Raw genomic sequence first — 16620 nt, 5'->3', positions numbered from 1 at the left:
TTTTCTATTTTGATACAGAGAGAACTGACTCGGGAGCTTTTTGTTTAATCAGTCTGCTATTGTCTTTCCCCATTGTCTTTGGTTTTGAACCAGGTCACCTGAGCTCAAATCTTGATGTTTGCCATTCAGTTATATAACCACAAGTAAGTTAATTGACTTCTCTAAAATTTAGTGTCCATACTAGTTAAGTTGAAAAATAACTTATAGCATTAATGTGAGAATTTTGTAAGCAAATACCAGTGTTGAATCTGGCATTATTAGATACTCATTCAACTCATTCCAATTTTAGCATGACTGAGATGTCCCCATCAGGGTCTGTTTTTAATGAGTAGAAAGATGCCTTAAATAATATTTCTGTATATATCTGCTATTCAATTTAATTCAATTCAAGCAAATTTTACTGAGCACCTATGTGTTAGCATACGGATGTAGTGATAATAACAAAAACTAAAAACTTTTGAGTACTTTCCTCTGCTTCAGACATTGTGCTACGAGTTTCATTACCTTCCATACTTGGATTCTCACAGTAACTATGAGGAGACGGGGATGTTATTGAAAATATTTAACAAGTAACATGGTCCTGACAGTATGTTGTACTGGGAACTCTGGGGAGTCCATTTAGAGGATACTAAAGATTTGAGATATTAAATTAATGCATCGGAGCTAGCAAGTGGGAAACCTTGCAAGGCTGTTTCACAAGACCGTGATATATGTTACCTTTGTAAATCAAATCACATTGTTCCCATCACTGTGGTTTTCAGCCCATATTCTCCTTTTGCTTGTGGATTTTGTTGTACAACATGTTCACAGGTCAGCACATCCAGAAAGCTTTGGGTCAAGTATTCCAAACAATCAGTTTCATGTTCACGAATATTCAGTTGACTCCTTTAGTCATTACCATTAAAGATTCAGGCAGATGGCACCTTCTGACATCTGTCATTATCAGGAGCACCAGAAAGGAGCTCCAGTACTGGGCAGGAGAGGCCCCTGGGCCTCCTCACGAGCATGGCACCCCTCTTCTTGCAAAGCTCCTTCCAAGACCTCGAATGTTCCTGGAGTTGTCTCTCCGTTCTCCCTCCACTCAAACTGTCCTGTTTGTTTGTTTGTTTGTTTGTTTGTTTGTTTTGTTTCATTTTTCCCCATATTCTTCCTCCACTCAGATCGTCAGAGTCTTCTAGGTCAAAACTAGGCTCTAGAGAGTACAGGGGGAAGGTCCCAGTTATGACTTTATCTCCACCACTTACATCTGAGAACACAGGTGCACAGGGCAGGCTGTCCTGAATCTCAGGGTGCCCAAACTGTATTTGCAGACCGTAAATCTGCTTCTCATTGTCTCATATTCACATTGCCATCCAAGTATTACTCTGGCATCATTCGCTGCAAATGAGAATGGCTTATTTATAGGGAGGAAAATGAGAGTGGAAGGGACGTATTTTAGTGGGTCAGAAATCACATTAAAAATAAGTTGCAAAGTATTTGACTTGTATGATAAATGTTCAGGCAGAATTTGGACATTGAGAACCATGTGTCCATTTGTGTGTTAGAAGCAAAAACAGAGGATAGCATCATTGTCTAATTCCTCCAGATATGATCCCTACAGCATCTTGTGTATATCAGCATACAATGAGCGCTCTCAGGTTTCTACAAATGACCGCAAACCCTGGGATATATCACCATGTTAACGTTAGTGTGGCTCTCAATGCATAGTCTCATAATAAGAGAAACAATCTGTCGTCTGCTCAAATGATGCCAACTGGAATAGTTTGTCCTCCTTGAAATGTGACGTGATCCTCAAAGCATTTACGTGGTTCACGGGTCATCAGAGGGATGAAAACATTTTTAAGAGTTAAAACATCACAAAGAATCATAAAAACATCTTAAACAGAGAACAAGAGTGGATGGAATAAGGAGACAAAACAGTCTACAAACCGCTATGTTAATTTCTCCGTCAAGTCAGCTTTATTTCTATTTCTTCTGTATAGTTCCTTAGGAGTAGACAGCCACCTCTTCTAAATTTGCAGATCATTTCATAACTGAGCTATTCTCATCATGGCACTAGAGAAACTCAGTCGAGACAGAACAGGAATCACCTCTTGAGCAATTAGACACTAGGTCAAGAGCGAAAGCTTACTGGATGGCCGCGTTATCATCATGCCGTGTCTCTGCTCAAAGTATATTGTGACGAAGTGAAATCTATTTTGGCTGTTCTACAGCGATGGCGGTTATTTATGAAACATAAAACGATACTGAAATACAGAAGGACGTGAAAAGACCAGGGTAAGATCAGATAAAAAAAAATGAGAAAGAAACAGGCATCCTGGGATGGTAACTGCTCTGCCATGTACTGACAGGGAGGTTGTATATTTTTAGAATATACTGAACGGAATGGTGCTTTTACTTAGGTTTTTATGGTTTACCACGAGATGCAATTTTCTGGCCTTATATGCAGTTGTAACAAAAGTCAGAGACGTTTTATGATAGCTGCCACAGTTCATAAATGATGGGATACACTAAAATATTTATAGAACTGTAAAATCTTGATTTCTCTCTGGTTTAGCAGATGGGGCCCTAAAACCAGTTCACACATTGTCACATCTCTTCACCCTTTGGTAACAAAGAGGCCTGTATCAGTTTTCTTCTCCGGAGAACAAGTTCACTGGTGTGAACGAGGTCACACTTTCAGTCAGTTATCTGTATTGGAGGAATGCCAATTAAGGAAGCTCTGAACTGAAAGTCTGACTACTCTGTCCATGCTTCTCAGCAGCAGGCACTGGGCGGCATAGAGAAGATACCCTCTGAATGACTTTTTACCCATTGTCTTATCTTCATTTCTGGGAAAATTTACTCCGAGGGCTATGTCATCCAGAGCGATAAATATCACACCGATTTTAAGACTAGTCTGTTTAGGTAGTTGAGAGAATTCCTGCTGTCAATTAGTGTGTGTGTGTGTGTGTGTGTGTGTGTGTGTGTGTGTGTGTGTGTGTATTGCTTTTGGAAAGTATATGTTCTAGAATAAAATCATTAGTCTGTGTAAGGTCACCAAACTCAAGCATGCTTTCCCATTTAAAGGACCACATACGAGCTGGATAGTGGTGAAGTAAAAGATACACACGATGGATCGCTGATGGTATTTTTTTCTGATTTTAGGAGAGCAGACAAAGAAACATTAATATTTATTAAAATGGGTTTACATGGCAATTATTTAAGAAGCATTATAGGAAAGGCAGCCCGAATCAAAATTTAGGCCAATAGATGTGATAGAGAGGTTAGGTAGATAGACAGATAGATGATAGATAAGCACAAAGACAGATTGATCAATGGATAGATAAAAAAAAAAAACATACTTGCATAAATGCAGTTTATAGTCGGAGTTTGCGAATTTTCTGTATCCTCTTGGGAATGTTACTGAAATTAATTGGCTAAAAACTCTAATTAGGGTGTATACACTGGTAGAGATACTTCAACAAATAATGAGAAATCTCTAATGCCTCCATTTTGCCATAAAGTATATACCTCAAGAAGAAAAGAAAAAAAAAACATTTGGAATAAAAATCTTCATACATGCCTTCATTGATGAAAAGAGTGAAGAAATTCATCTTACTCAGTGGTGTCCATAATTATCAAAGAGCATGAGAACGTTCAGACCTACTGAATCCGAATCTCAGGGTAGCCAGAGAGGGAGAGGTACATGATGCAACACGCTCCCAGGGTGATAAAAATGATTCGTTACACTTGCAGACTAAGGATTCTATCACTTCTTTGATGCTTGATGAGGCTGCATCTTAAGCCATTAATTAGGATACATGAGCTAAATACTTGATTTTTAATCTATATTTTCAGAACCTTTGTTAATGCAATATCGCATAATTACCTAAATGTATATAACAATTTCACGTGTTCCTCTTATTTAAATATGGTTGGGGCGCCTGGGTGGCTCAGTCAGTTAAGCAGCCAACTTCGGCTCGGGCACGATCTCGGGGTTCATGAGTTTTAAGCCTCGCGACGAGCTCTGTGCTGACAGTTCAGAGCCTGGAGCCTGCTTCCGATTCTGTGTCTCCCTCTCTCTCTGCCCCTCCCCTGCTCATGCTCTGTCTCTCTCACTCTCAAAAATGAAATGTTAAAAAAAATTAAAAAAATAAACATTAAAAGAAATTTTCAAATAGTTGAAGGTAATTATATGCTAAGATCTATCATTATATGCCAAGATATTAGATATTCCTTCAGAGATTATTTGAAAGAATTTACTAAAAAGAATTAAAAAGCAATGAGATTTAAAAAAAATGAAAGTATAGGTAATTGACAGGGTAGGTCAGTCAGTTCAGCATCTGACTCTTGATTTTGGCTCAGGTCATGATCTCACAGTTCATGAGATTGAGCCCCATGTCTGGCTCTGCACTGGGTATAGAGTCTATTCAAGATTCTCTCTCTCCCTCTCCCTCTCCTTCTGCCCCTCCCTTGCTCTCACTCTCTCTCCCTCTCTCTCTCCCTCCCCCCTCAATAAATAAATAAAATAAAATAAAATAAAATAAAATAAAATAAAATATCAGCAGCATGAAAAGAATAATAAAATTGAATGGAGGAAATCTAGTCGTATTGCTGAAGAAACATTTTGAGAAAGTTAACTCCAGAAAAGAAATGTTTATTTCCCTTAATCCAATGAAACTGCTCTGATTTGATTTTTAAAACAGAAATACCTGGCCAACAAGAAAAACTTTGTGCACTGTAGCGAAACTAAATGAGTAAATGATAACTTCCCAGCATATTTATTTGGTGTCAGTCAGTCCCGACAAGGGGTTAGGATAAAAATTCTATTAGCAGATATAGGAGCTAACAGGGTTTAAAGACGAGCTTCAAGGTGAAGGGTGCTTGTCAGAAATCCACAGAGAGTTAAGTAATTATCCTAAGTGATGTTGCACTGCTCACAGGGTAGAGAGTTTTGGTCTGCTGTCTTTGGAAGAAACCAACTTGGAAAAACTGTTAGAGTCGATTCTAGAATGGGTTCACATCATGTTCCTAAATGGAGACTGTCATAGTGAATTTGACAGCTGGGAACATTAGGCACCGATGTGTCTATGTTTGTATCCAAATACTCCGTAAATTCACTGAGGACAAGAGTCAATGGTGGTACCTCGTTTTCCACCTCTTGGAGGAGTTAAATGGGAAGCTCATATCATTGCCTCAGTTTTATTCAGATTGCTTTCATAGCTCAGACTTTTAGTACAGGGTTCACCTTCCCCTTTAAGGTGGCTAGGAGCACACAAGCAAAGATTTAGAGGCTGAATTCTACCCCCAGTTACGTAGGTGTTTAGTCACCAAGCCTCCGAAAACCTATCCGTTTTCTTGACCTCATCTGCACAATGGAAGAAAGTAGATAACTACGTGTTTGGGGAGTGTACCCGTGGGGCTGACCGAGGTGGATGCTTTAGACTAAAATGGGCTACCATATAAATATTAATGCACTTACATGTAGAATAGAGCTGAAGAGAAGCAGAATACATTTTAGTTTGAGTGTACCCTTCATTATCATAGCATCTGACATGTTTTTCAGTAAACCACCCTGGAAATATACCTGAACAAAAACACTCACTATAAGAAAATGCACAGTTTCCAGACTAGAATATTGAAGATAGCGAACAGCAGCTCAGTCCTTAATAAGACACTGGGTCCTTAGCCATTTAATCTATTTAGTCAAAAACATTTCTCCGTGAAAGTCAAATATGTCATTACTTACTTTTTCACCGAGGGAATGTTGTTTCTCCCATGAATCGCAGACAGATTGCATTAAAATACGCTCCACATTTCTGTTCTTTCTTGCCCTATAGAAATCGAGGGACTGCATTTAATTTTTTTGACTTCTATATTTTAAATCTTATATAATAATTTATTTCTGTTAGAAAGAAATATTTTGTCTTTATTCTTTATGCTATACTCCTAGACAGGGGTAAGGAGAATTCTGAGATGGCCCCCAAGATTCCCACCTGCCACTATAAATGCCCCGCTAAATCCCCTTCCCTTCGGCAAATAGGGTTATGAGATGATCTTGTATGAACAAGGTGGGGGGGGTTAGTCATTATCATAACAACACTGTGTTATGTGAGACTCAGAGGAGATGAAGGAGACTTTTCCCTACTGCTCTTGAAGGAGCAGGGAGGGGACTATGGGACAGGGAGCGGTAGGTGGCCTCCAGGAGCTAAAAGTGCCCTCCGCTGACAGCTGGCGAGAAAGTAGGGACTTCAGGCTTACAACTGCAATCTTCTAGCAAACTGAGTGGGCTTAGGAGAGGATCCCGAGCTTTGGATGAGATGGCAACACCCCTCGGCACCTTGATTTCAGCCTGGAGAGATCCTGAACAGACGGCTAGCTGACCCACCCCCAGACTCCTGACCTTAGGAAATGGTGAGGTGGTAAATTTGGGTTGTTCTAAGACTCTGAGTTGTGGTAGTTCATTTCACAGTGAGAGATAGTGGTACTACGCATTTGGTGAGGGAAGCTATTTCCCTTTTACCAGATGCCTTGAAATCACTAGGGACGGGAGGGTGCAGGTGAGGGTGGGGGTGGGGGGATGGGAGTGAGGTTCAGGAACCCCCAAAGCGGGAGGAATCTGCTGCTAATCATAGACGCCAGAGCAGGAAAAGAAAAGAAAGTAAAGCTTCACCTACTAAAATTTCACTTGAAAAAACTTGTATCCGTTCAAGGAAGGGATTTGGTCTAAAGTGGGTTATGGAAATGTCGTGATAGTGCCATAAGAACTGAAATAATAATGAAAGCCCTGATATTCCTCAAAAGTTCTGACTGTAAAAGTAATAGACCAAAAACGATCGAGATGAAAGCTGTAAAAGTGTGTGAGGTTGTGAGGAAACTGCTATTTCCCTGCCATTTGCGTGGTTTTGCATCATAGAGCGAAAAGACACTTTTTGCTTGTTGCTTTTTATTCTTAATTTTTTTAACGTTTATTTATTTATTTATTTTTTTGAGACACACACAGAGCATGAGCTGGGAAGGGGGCAGAGAGAGAGGGAGTCACAGATTCCGAAGCAGGCTCCAGGCTCCGAGCTGTTAGCATAGAGCCCGACACGGGGCTCAAATTCATGAACCACGAGATCGTGACCTGAGCCAAAGTTGGATGCTTAACCCACTGAGCCACCCACATGCCCCTTGTTGCTTTTTTATGCTTACTAGTTGTCACCAGCTTTCTTTTCCTAGTTGCTATCGGGTTCTCAAAATTAGTATTTTGAAACTATTTTGGCGGTTATATATTTACCAGTATGAGAAATCATAATTATCCCCTTTGGTGTTGGGCATTTATACAGTTTTGAAATATTCATTACTGAAAACAACACTGCAGTGAACATCTCCATGCATGAACCGTGCCAACGTTTTGGATTGTTCCTCCTGAGAAACTGTGGAAAGTGGCGTTATACAGCATTCGCCTCCTACTGTCGCAGTTCTCCTAACAGAAATACCTTAATAAGAAGATTGACTTGCCTGTAAAGCCACCTCTGCAGGTGTTACAGAAAATAACAAATATCTTCCTCTCTATAAACTTAACTTGCTCATTCAGGAGGTACCACCAGTTCATACAATTACATGTAGTCTAATTACTCATAAATAGACGTGACTGTATGCTTGTATCCGTGCGTGGAAATAACAGAAATATTGAGTGTTAGCTATTCTAATTTTTTTTAACGTTTATTTATTTCTGAGACAGAGAGAAACAGAGCATGAACGGGGGAGGGTCAGAGAGAGAGGGAGACACAGAATCTGAAACAGGCTCTGAGCGGTCAGCACAGAGCCCGACGCGGGGCTCAAACTCACCCACCGGGAGATCATGACCTGAGCTGAAGTCGGCCCCTTCACAGACTGAGCCACCCGGGAGCCCCAAGTGTTAGCTATTCTAACAAATGATTTTCAGGTATAATAATAGAATTGTGTTTAATAATGTTTAATAATAATAACAATAAAAGTAGTATAGACATATGTACATTTATATGCGTGTATGTATATACACACATAGATAAAACCCATGAATGTTACTGAAAATGTCAGAGAATATAATTGGGAGAAAAGACTAGTACAAATAAATTCACTAAACCTGTTAAATGTGGCTAAACATTCAAGTAAAATATCTGAGTTCGGCAATGAATTTGCTATAGGCCCTTCAAATGTCTATAAGTCCTATCACTTATTTTTATCTCTTTGCTGATGACTGAATTTCAGGAGACATATATTTGTAATCTCTCTGCACATTGGAGAGGGGGTATGGAAAATGTGGATTTCTACACACAGTTGTAGACATTTTGTCCTATATATAAGACTGTGTCTGTCAGATTGATTTTTCATCACTAAAATAATTCCTTTCATTGGTCTGTAATAATGATGTCTTCTCTTTTCTGGAAGGGAAATCAATTAGAACTTCCACTAGCTACTAGGGAATTGTGGATAAACTGCCTAAGTTTATATCTACTGTTCCAATATTGGTTGTCAGGTAAGGAACCTAAACTTATAATTTCTGGGATAATGAGGATTTTGTAGTTCGCCTGTTACTTGGTCGATGGAATTCATGTTCAGGTTAGTGCTTTCTGGAATGGAATGACTTCTGCATGTCACTGTGTTATAGACAGAGCTACTCTAATACTGAAGACAGTCCAATGTTTCATGAACTTGAATTCTTTATCTCTTCATCATTAGGACCGAATAAAATGCAATGCACAGTTCTGGAGAGAAACAGGAGAATGGGGAGGGGGAGGAGGAGAAGGAAAAGAAGGAGGAGAAGGAGGAGGAGGGAAGTGAAAGGAGGAGGAGGAAGAAAAGAAAGATGAAGAGAAGGAAGGGGGAGGGAAAGGAGAAGAGGAAGAGGGAAGAAGAAGGGAGAAAAAAAGGAAAAGGACAGAGAAGAGGAAGGAGGAGGAGGAAGAGGAGGAAAGAGAAACTTTAGATTTGCACAGTCTCCAAAATTATGGGGGAAGTTTATTGCTTTCAGGGATATATTTCTTCCCATCCAAGCCTAGAAACATCATTTCTCAAGACAACGGATCTGAAATCAGAGAGAAGGTTTTGCCTTGGGTTTCCTCTTGATCCCTGCAAAGTACTTAAACACATTGTGATAAAGATAGTAAAAAGGAGAACACCACTGGTGTCTTGCCTGCTGGTATAGATCAAATACTTTTATTTGGGCCACAATAGGACGTGGAGAAATTACATATCATACTGATCTGGTGTGTGCAATTCATTCTCAGTGCATTATATTCCCATATTTGATGGTCATTTCTCCCCAGGTAGTTGTGATACATAATGCTAAGGCCTTATGATTTTAATTATTCAAGAAAAGTTCAGTAAAAGCCAAGCCCCCCCCCCCCATTAAAACCTCTCCTCACTCTCAGACTTTCTCAAGGAACTGTGCATAGCTGGTAAATCAACTGGATTATTATTCTAATCCAGAGGACATGCAATCATTTACACTCATATGCCAGCAATTTCTTTCCTCTTGCCCCAGCGAGGGCTGGGAAGTGATTTATAAGGATGCAAAAGTTCTGGCACAGATGTTTTACAGCTTCAACATGTCTGCATTGCGCAGGGTGAAGAGGACTCATCCTCAGATGTACCAATGTTGTCATAGAGGTAGCACAAGATAGGAGGCTGGTGCCCACAGTTTCCAGATTGTTTTAGTACAGGGCAAGCCCCAGCCTCTGGGATAACAAATGTGTTTGGTGTTTATCTTTTTAGTAGGTCAGTACTGAATGCCACCTTTAGGGGAGGGGGGCTGGTTGGTTTCTTGTGGTTACTTGCCTCTATTGAATCCCTAATGGACTCTACCACAAAAACATTTCTTCCTGGAACAGTCGACGGATTGGTTATGTTTGCTCCGTCTTTCCAAACTTCCCCTTCCCATGGTATTGTTTACCTGGGGGAAAAGAAAGAAAAGACCAAGGATACAAACCTGAAAGATTAAAATGATAATAAAAGAAAAAAAAAGATTAACCCATGCCATGCCATTCATTTACATTTTCCGTAAGCAGAATCAAATGAAAGATACATTTCAAGTTTTGTTGGACTTATGTTGTGCATGGAGTAACGACACTTTTTTTTTTTTTAACTTTGAATAAGACTCCGTTGCAGGTATTTTTCATTTTCTCAGAAAAAATCTCTGGAGATTCTACTGTTCGGCTGTCAAGGTGAAAATGGTCACCACAATTCATGTCATTTCCCAAGATGATATGATTGTTATTATTTCTTATTAAGTGAACAAGATGACAATCACAGATAGGCATAGTGTTATACCCCTTAGGGTTGTAACATTTTTTAACTTCCCATGGACAATACAATCAAATCTATAAAAAGTATCTATACCCCCCAAATAAAGCCATCTAGGTTGGAAATACATTTCATTTAACAAAGCGAAACTTTCTATCATTGTAGATTAGCTATCAGAACAGTCTTAATGAAGACCTTTAAAACTGTGCAAAATGGTTCCCAAACTTTTGTCGACCCAAGTAAGGATCACCTAGGGTGGTTTTTTAAAAAGCATATATTTGTGGATATCACCTATGGAATCTGATTTAGTAGGTATGACAAACAGACCAATAATCTGCATTTCAAAGAGTGTCCCAGGTAACGGGGAAGTTTGTAGAATAATCTTTTTTTTTTTTTTGAGTTTATTTATTTTGAGAGAGAGAGAGCCAGCAAGGAGGGGCACGGAAAGAGGATGAGAGAGAGAATCCCAAGCATGTTCTGCACTTTTAGCACAGGGTCCAACACAGGGCTTGATCCCGTGAACTTGAGATCATGAGCTGAGCTGAAGTCAAAAGTCGGATGTTGACCTAACTGAGCCATTCAGGCGCCAGGTGCTTCTGTAAAATAATCTTCAAGAAAAACAGCTGTAGGGTTTTTTAAACAGATACATTTTTTTCCTTAGGCTAATAAAATACGTATTGATCCTCACCTACAGAATATGGTCAATTTTTCTGAAATCATGAATCCAATGTACCTTTCAAGTAGAATCAGTAAGAAAGAATGTACAGTCTTGGGTGACCACCATATCTCCATTAGGTCTTGGCAACTGCAATATGTCTTCTAAGAATAGTTTTGAGAATATTTTTGTGTGTCTTCTGTTTTAGTAAACATTCATTTATTTTTATTTTTATTTCTTCCCACATGCTTCTCTTTTTTTTTAAACTTTTGTTGGTTTGTTTAAATGTTTAGTTATTTGGAGAGAAAGAGAGAGAGTGAGCCCAACACAGGCCTTGAACACACGAACCATGAGAACCATGAGATTGTGACCCGAAGTGAAGTCAGAGACTGACCCGAAGTAGGAGGGTTAACTGACAGAGCCACCCAGGTGCCCCAAGTTTTTATTTTAATTCCAGTTAGCTAACACACAGTGTTATATTAGTTTCAGGTGTGCAATATAGTGATTCAGCAATTCCATACATCGCCCATTTTTCATGTATTTTTTTTTTGGTTTTTAATATGTATTTTACATTTTAATAGATGAATATATTTAGACTATGAGTGAACATTTCAAATTAGTAATACTATTCTTCTGTGTTTAGTTTTATGTGAGTGCATGTCAAGGGTAAAATATACACACAACTACCTGTTAGGTTTTAATATATCCATTCATTCATTCATTCATTCATCCATTCATTCATTCTAGCTTTAATGATTCCCAACATGGTCTGTCTCAAGAAGTGTTAAAATTTAATATAGGAAAATGTGAAGAAGAATCAGAGAAATGCAAAATCCCACTTACTGGCAGACTGCTAAAGAAATGACTTGCCATCTTTGCCTTGATTATGTGTCCCTTTGAAGGGGTTAATAGGGTCTAGTAGGAGAGCATTCTTTGCTAATTCGCTTCCCAGCTTGGTGACATAGGGTACTACAAAGTGGTTGCTTAGTAACTGGCCCAGTATGACCATTTTTCCTCTCCCCATATGCAGATTCGTTAATTGCCAGATTTTGAATGATTACAGTAATTTTCTATTTCACTGACCTTATTGGTATAAAAATTAGAGAATTTCAAAAGTCAAATTTTCTGGTCTAGTGCAGCATATGGTAACAACACTGTATTCCATATATGTGTAGACTACTCATTAGAAATGAGTAAAGAATGTTGATTTGGTAAAGGTCACTCACATAGAAGAGAGTTGAGTCCAGGAGGCTTAAAACCAGATCTATCTTTTGCCCAATTCATGCCACCCCAACCCAATCACATCGAATTTTGTTTGACTATCCTCACCATTAATTTATGCCCCTGATAACTAATGACTAAAGTGACACGGACACTCTCCTTCACACTTCCCATTAGTTCATATTATTAAATGACACTTTGAACTAAATTTGGAATAAATTTCCCTAATTACTGACTTAAGGAACTGTAGACAAGACGAGAATTTTTCAGATGTTCTGAGAACAGAGAATGAACAGATACCCAGCAGCTGGATTCTCTGTTTCTGATATATCTTGCATTTATGTCTGGTTTTAATCTATATTTGGGAAGCCATCCATAACCCCAAGTGACAAGACAGTCTGTAGTCTACTCCCATACCAAAATCTTTTTTATTGTCTTTTGATCTTTGCCCCATTGCTTTTTAATGTGCTTTCTACATGAAAGGATTTTTCATTATATGTGTAGAATTTCTTGATAAAGGAATTTGTTCTACTTTGGGGTCTATTTATTTTATTTTATTTTTCCAAGAACAGCATTTTTTTCCATTATCAGCCAGATTTTATCCTTGGTCTTATCTTATGTGTTGAATTCTGGGCTCTTCAATTTTTTTTCCACTGAAATTCAAACCTAATTAATCACTTATTCTCTATGTTTTTAGGTACAAGCTTTGTGTAGCTTCTTATTTACACATCCTCTCCACACTTGTTTGCCTTAATGTTTTCTCCAGAATATTTTTTATCCTTCTCAAAATATCAGTCTAAAACTCTTTTGATGTGGTTATTCTCTTTCTTTCTTTTGCATTACTCTTTAGTCCTGCCAAGAATCCATCATTCTGGCATAATCCAAAAAACCAAATCCTGTTCTTTGATAACATCTTCATACTCGGTGGTTCATTTCCACATCCTTTTACCTTGTTCTTTCCCAGTTCACAACATTCCATTTGAACTTGCTTTAGTATATTTGGATTTTCCACCCAAGGAATAGAGAGAATGTGAATGGAGATGCATTACAGGTTTTCTTTACATAATTCATCCAATGTAAGAAGTACCTTATTAACGTTAAGAGAGAGGATTAGCAAGATCACCCTAGTGACTCAACTGACTTCTGGATTAGCCATGTCAGTCTCCATAAACCCACATCCTTACTTTTCGAGAGGGAGTCCCCAAGCAACATGAACAATTGTCTTTTTCCTCAACCTGTCTGTCACCTCATGCTCTAAGGTTGTTCCTTCTGTCTTACAACATGTTAAAGAAACTGTTTCAAAAGATGTTAAGGTTTTCTATATGGTCTGCTTTAAGTGAAATTATTTCTTCCAGTCCTCTTTTCCCCTTCCTGTGGTACATTCTTCCTATTCACTACCTATGTATCTTTTCAAAAATTCAATCTTGAACTATTTTCTCAATCCTCTCCAAGAGTTCTTTATTCTTTCCAATAATTCAATATATAAAGATATGAGACTCCTATCTCAAGTCCTCCATGAGCAGGAATGCTCCCTTGTTTTTATACATATAATAGATGAAAAAACAAACAAAATGAAAGTATATTCCTTACTACAGCAATGCCAGGAATAGAGTTTTAGCATCCGTGCCTCTTAAATATAAAGACATATTCTAATACTTTGTAATTCTATCTGAAGACTTCTCTTAAAGGTTATCACTTCCAAGAAACTATCCAGAAAGGAGGAGCATGAAAACTGCTTTGAGGACAGCCAGATGGCACCGTGATAGTCTTGGTTTCTGTGCTGAAGTGTTATAATTTCCAACTGACCAGCACATCAATGGTGTTTCAACCTAGCATCATTCTATCAGGAGAACCATGGAAACTCTTGCCCTAAATACTTATCACACCCCTTTGGAAGAAGAAGAAGAAGGGGAAGAAGAACCAGAATAAGGTTCTTCTTCTCCAGAAGGGGAAGGGGAGGGGGAAGGGGAAGGAGAAGAAGAAGGAAGAGAGGGAGAGGGATAAGGAAGAGAGGGAAAGGGAGAGGGAGAAGGAGGAGGAGGAGAAGAAGAAGAAGGAGGAGGAGGAGGAGGAGGAGGAGGAGGAGGGGAAGGAGAAGGAGACAAAGACAAAGTAGAAGGAGAAGAAGGAGGAGGAGGAGAAGAATGAGGAGGAAGGGGAGGAGAAGGAGGACGAGGAGGAGGAGGGAGAGGAGGAGGAGAATAAAGGAGGAGGAGAAAGGAGGAGAGGAAGAAGAAGAAGAAAGATTCTATTTGTGTTTAGGTTTTCTTGGTATCTCAACACAACAGGGGGTGACTGTGGAAGGCCTCCAATGCCATTCTTGCTGTTGCCATTTGTGTAAGTGTATAATGCTCAGGATCTGCTTTCCCTGGAGTCAATCATTACAGGGAGAGGACATTTATTCAGAAGTCCAAGATATATAAATGGAGCTAAAGGGCGGCTTTGGAGATGCTCTTACTATGTTACACTGTGGTATAAACACAAACCTTGAGACATTTTTTATTCAATTGTTTTCAAGATTTTTCAGCCAAGGGACAAGAGGGTGTGGATGGTAATGGCTTAAAGTTGTCATCTCCACACTATTTGAACTACTTAACAGCACAATTGGGGACCAGACACAGCCCTGTTGCACTCAGGGGCTCTGTCTTGCTTTTGACCAAAGCTAAAATTCTTAGGGCAGTGTGTGCATGTGTGTATGCACACGTGCACATATGTGTAAGGAAAGAATTATTGAAATTGGCAAGAATACCCCAGAGGAAACACTCCAGATCGTTTGCATGTTTGTTTGCTGTAAAGAGAAAACATTTTAAAGAATGCATTTTGTTCCAGTGTTCCCTTTAGATTCTGAGCTTTTCAGACTAAATCCTTTTGGTGAGCTCATATCATAAATCAACGCCAGAAGACAATGGTGTGTGTGTGTGTGTGTGTGTGTGTGTGTGTGTGTGTGTGAAGACACCAACTCCAGTGAAAGGGGCACACATTTGTGTTAGTAGATGGAAGGGAAGACCATGGTAACAAAAGTTCAACTTTCTTGTTTTTCTCTAAGCATAAACCCTAAGCCAGAAACTTACTCCTACTGAACTGTCCAATGGAGTGAGCCCTGGGGAAAACAAGAGGAGTAACGTGCAGAAATTGTTCGTTTGTAATATTTTGCCCCCCAAATATTTTTCAGCCTCTTTAATCATTCTATGTAGATGGTTAACTATTCGTCAATTTCTCATGCGAATGAAGCAGTGATGCAGTTCAAAGATCGTAAGGAAAGGCAGCCCATATTTTTATTTTAGGCAGGATCAACACCTATCAGGATGAAAGAGAAACCTTCATAAAATGTATAGCATGGGGTAACATAGTGATACCTTTCCCTCCCTTCCTTCCTCCCTTTCTAGAAAACCTGTGCTTGGGCCTCTACTTAGTACCACATAAAGCCAGGGTTCTGATAACCACATAATTTTCATGGCGTCCACCCTCAGTCTCCTCGAATGCCCATCTCATAACCTATTCCAGCTCTTTCTGGCTTCAGACTTTACGACATCTCTATTCTGGGTATGCTTTCAACTCACCCTCAGACCTGACACTAGAGATCGTTATTTTGTCTTTGACCTTTGACTCCCTCTTTGAGCTCAGGCTCAACAGTATTATTCTGGAGCCCTAGGCCAGGAGCTCACCTGTTCTGGCCCAGGTCATGGTAACCACCAAAAACATATCACCATTTGGTTTGCTTCAGTTGCTAGTGAGAATCTAAGCAAAATTCTTCCCACATAGCAGGGGCAAATGTACAACAAAGACATTTAGCTTCTGTAACATTTTCTCATTTGTATTTTAACACTTGTTCCAATCAATACAGCAATCATTCTTTCCTGGTCAACTTTGGTGTTCAAATATTTATATAGTCCGTGTTGCAGGTAGTGTTGTACATTGAAACTCGATTGAGCCTAAAAACACTTTCAAAGAGATCGTATTCCTTTTCTCCTTCATTCAGATCTTCATTTTGCCCTCAGGGAGAGCATCTCTCTCCAAAGGCTGTCCTTCCATTTTTCTCTGCAGTTGGCCTGTTTTTTTCCTCTCTACTTATTCATAATCTTGTCAACCTTCAAAAGACAGGTGAGACATCTTTCATAACCACTTCCTTGCTTGATTCTTTCCTCTGAATTCCTGCAGTTCTGCAAGTTGGCTCCACACTCATCATCTGTAACCTGACGCTATTTTCTATTGTTTCAGCCTTTATCTTATCTCCCCAAAGAAATTTTAAACTCCCTGAAGGCAGGAATAATGTCTTTTTAATTTTTTTAATGTTTATTTATTTACTTTGAGAGAGAGAGAGAGAGAGAGAGAGAGACAGAGAAAGAGAATCCCAAGCAGGCTCCACGCTGTCAGCACAAAGCCCAACGAGAGGCTCGAACTCACTAACCTCGAGACCCTGACCTGAACCGAAATCATGAGTCCGACACTTAACTGAGCCACCCGGATGCCTCCCTACCTTCAAAACAATGTTT

Source organism: Felis catus, chromosome B2, assembly GCF_018350175.1.
Source record: "Felis catus isolate Fca126 chromosome B2, F.catus_Fca126_mat1.0, whole genome shotgun sequence".
Taxonomy (NCBI): Eukaryota; Metazoa; Chordata; class Mammalia; order Carnivora; family Felidae; genus Felis; species Felis catus.
This window is presented reverse-complemented; position numbering follows the sequence as displayed.